Genomic DNA, 4,070 nt, shown 5'->3' with positions numbered 1-4,070 from the left:
CAGGATTTTCTGTTACCTTTCTATGAGAACTCCTGTCTCAAAAGGAAACCTTGAAACAGGGAGAAGTGAAACCTGCAGGAGTTTTGGATTTAACCAGATAGGAAGATTCTCCCTTCATTTTCCAAGGCATCTCTGTCCCCCCTGTGAGCAAAACTTTTGTGACCATAGTTCAAAAGTCCATCACCATGAGTAGATTGAACAGAGCTGGGGATTTGGGATATTGGTGACCTTGGAATAACAAAAGGCCACCTTGTTCCATCTCCTCTTTAAATCCATCCATGCTCTTTAAGTTGTAGCCTCCTTGCTACAACTGCTTTGCATGTGAAAACCATCCAACCAGTAGCTCTTGGGGCAGCAGAAATATAAAAGTACAGAATTCTTAATGAAAACCTCGAAGGAACAGGAAAGTCTGTGTCCCACTTTGCACACAAATTGTTTTGGATGACACCCAAGAGTAAACAACGTTGTCGCGTTGATATTGGTATTTCCACAGATTAAATTTCTCAGCCAAAATAAAGGGAACTTCCAAAAGATTTTTCTGATTTGGAACACATAATTTTCCATGTGTATACTTCATATGCATCAAATCTGCATTATTAAGACAAGATTTGACTTACATTAAAGCCAGGAGTATTCAAAATGTTACAATTTCTGGTTATGAAATCTAGTTTTAAAATTGCCACACTTCTGTAGTTTGATCACAATTAAATTTAATATTGTTGGCGACAAAGAAACTCCAGAACACTTCTGGAAATAAAGTGAAAATTGTGTTTTCTGTTGTTTTTCCTAGAGATGCTGCTCTCAGATGGGGAAAGGTACAGCACTAACAATATATTTGCAATTACCTGCAAGACTTAACCAAGGAAGTAGTCAGTTTATAGTTACCTTCAATATGTAAACTACAAATTATTAGTGCATGAAAATGGCATCGAAGTTCTGTTGCTGGGCTCTAGTAATTTTGGATATTTTCCATGCTATTACTGCCTGCTCCATATACCTTTACTGGTTCTTTTTGAAATTAAGTTAATGGCACTCTACAGAAATGGACTGCCTACTGAGAGTGAAAGCTTGCTTGCAAGGATGGACTAACTTCCTACTGGGAAGCACTGATTTGGCACAAACGAAGAAATGCTTTAGCATTAATTTACTCCGGTATCAAAATATTTAGAATAAATTATTTAAAATATTTAAGGACCGAACGGTCAATATTTGCCTTTAATAAATAGGGCCTGTGTACAAATATTTGATGCTGAAATTTCCTCCGGTATCTCCAGCTATATTATGGAGATAATGCATTCTCCACTTGACAGGAGTGGTTTTTTTCCCCTCCAGGCAATCAGGGACACTTTCTTGAATTGGGGCTTACACTTGTGTGCACCCACATTTGCTCACCTATTCTCCTGTGGATTGAGCTCTGCTCACATTAGCACAGGTAATATCACTGCAGGATTTCCTTGGCTTCCACCTGAAAAAGGTGAGGGGAGGCTGATTGCAGATGGTTCCTTGTCACTGCCTTCCCAGGTGAAAGTGTTTTTAAAAAAATAACTATGTGACTTGTTAAATTGCCCGGTTCTTTGAGTGTTCTCTCTCTGACATGAGGCTGCAGAAGCCAATGCTCTCCTGCATGTGCTTTTCCCTTCCTTGTCCACCTGTTCTGTCCCAAATTTCACTAGTGGGTCACTTCCTTCTGTGTGGTAGCACAGGGTGTGAGTTTTCTACTCACCTGTGAGTCTGAGTCCCATCTTCCTCTTTTTCCTCAGGACAGGAATCAGGATGGCAGCAAAGCCATGGCCTGGCTCCAGGGCAGCTGGGAGAGCAAGTGAAGGTCTCTGCCCTTCCAATACACTCATCCCAATATCACCCAGAACATTCCAATATTATTGTTCTATTTTCATATCTAGAACTAGGAAACTTTGCAGAGAGTGATCACTTCACTAAACAGCAATTTCTAAAATCTATTTTGTAACTTCCCTTCCCTTCCCTTCCCTTCCCTTCCCTTCCCTTCCCTTCCCTTCCCTTCCCTTCCCTTCCCTTCCCTTCCCCTTCCCTTCCCCTTCCCTTCCCCTTCCCTTCCCTTCCCTTCCCTTCCCTTCCCTTCCCTTCCCTTCCCTTCCCTTCCCTTCCCTTCCCTTCCCTTCCCTTCCCTTCCCTTCCCTTCCCTTCCCTTCCCTTCCCTTCCCTTCCCTTCCCTTCCCTTCCCTTCCCTTCCCTTCCCTTCCCTTCCCTTCCCTTCCCTTCCCTTCCCTTCCCCAGATATTCCTCTATCCAGGTTAAATTATTCCCATTATCCATTGAAATCAGCAATTTCTGTCCCCTGCTCCTGGCAGCTCGTGCAGGGGGGCACAGACTGAGCAGGCAGTGGGTGCTTTTTCTTTTCCCTTCCCAAGTTAAGCCCATTAGGCATGGATTGAATTTCCAGCCCGTTCCCTGGAACATCACAAGGCCCGGGGAAGGCAGAGCTGTTGGCAGTAAATCGCAACACAAAACACAAACTCGTTTGTCGCTGCTGCTGTAACTCCTCGGTGCTTTGAATGCTGATTTCCACCCATCAAGTACATTTTAATTAAGCAGCAGTACCTTTTACTCCCAGTGATGTCCTAAACTTTTGTAAATCACGGATTTACTTCATTGCAAAATCATTTCAAGTGACAAAAACCTGTCTTTTTCCTGTCACTGCAATGCAAGGATAAGAAGAAATAAAATTTTTTCTCTCAAAAATAGTTCTTTATCTTACAAAATAATTCTTTTTCTCAGAAAATTGTTGTTGTTGAAGGTCTTGGCCATAAAGAAAAATGTTGCCAGAGCCCCTCATCATCCCCTAAGCTCACATAGGCTGCCTGCATTTCACATTATTAATATTCCTTTAATTCATTTAAACAGTTTGGGGTTTGTAATAATGATGAGTTTGATGCAGCCTTGACCAGTGCTGGAAATTCAGAGGGGCCTCATGGCCAGAGCATCCCAGGCCAATGGAGTGTTGCTGGATGAGGACTAAGCCCAATTTAGCCATTAATGAGCCAGAGTGGGAAGCAATTTCCAAGTGCCCATAAATCAGTCATTAGGTTTCCTCTCATATGAGCTTCCTCCAGAGCTGTTCCATGCCAAATTTCAGCCTTCAAGCCTCAACAACATTAATAAAAAAGGCATTTTTGTGTCTCCCCCTTTATTGAACTGAACAATTACACTCCTTTTCACCTTCCCTCTTTCTGCACAAGCAGTTGAAGATTTTTTTAATTGCATTTTCCTCCCTTAATTTCTCCTCAGAATCCAGTTCCAGGCTAAGGGCAGAGTGTCATCTGAGTAGAGCCAGGTACAGCAGGCTGGCAAGCAGTCCAAAACGAGGAGTGACACTCGGAGTCTTTAATTAGGAAGGCCCCCTCCCTGGCTTTTATAATAATTAATAAATCCTGATCCTTTGCCCAACAGCCAGTGGGTAGGAATGGGTCACTGAACCTTGAATTTGAGATGGCAAAGAACCAAAGGGAACCAAAGCTGCTGCCTGAGAGTGCTGAGAGGTCGTGCTGCTTGGTGGAGAAATTGGACTTTTTTTGGCTTTTATCTTAATCAAAGCAGTTTGGTGACTCTCAGCCTGGTTTAGCCAGTACATTCAGGGAAAGGGAATGTGTTGCCAGCTCCTCTGCTCGGGATTTTCCTTTGGCCTGTGCCATGGGGATATTATCTGTGGCAGTAAGACTCTCCCAGGAATACATGGAAAATATGGCTGACCTGAAAAAATTAAAATATTGTCATAAAAATGTTTAAAAAGGGAAAATGAAGAGAAGTTCCAGGAAAGGGAAAGGGAAAGGGAAAGGGAAAAGGGAAAGGGAAAGGGAAAGGGAAAGGGAAAGGGAAAGGGAAAGGGGAAAAGGGAAAGGGAAGGGAAAGGGAAAGGGAAGAAAGGGAAAGGGGAAGGGGAAGGGGAAAGGGGAAGGGGAAGGGAAAGGGAAAGGGAAAGGGAAAGGGAAAGGGAAAGGGAAAGGAAGGAAAGGAAAGGAAAGAAAGGAAAGGAAAGGAAAGGAAAGGAAGGAAAGGAAAGGAAAGGAAAGGAAAGGAAAGGAAAGGAAAGGAAA

The sequence above is a fragment of the Anomalospiza imberbis genome, chromosome 8 (genome assembly GCF_031753505.1).
Source record: "Anomalospiza imberbis isolate Cuckoo-Finch-1a 21T00152 chromosome 8, ASM3175350v1, whole genome shotgun sequence".
Classification (NCBI taxonomy): Eukaryota; Metazoa; Chordata; class Aves; order Passeriformes; family Viduidae; genus Anomalospiza; species Anomalospiza imberbis.
This window is presented reverse-complemented; position numbering follows the sequence as displayed.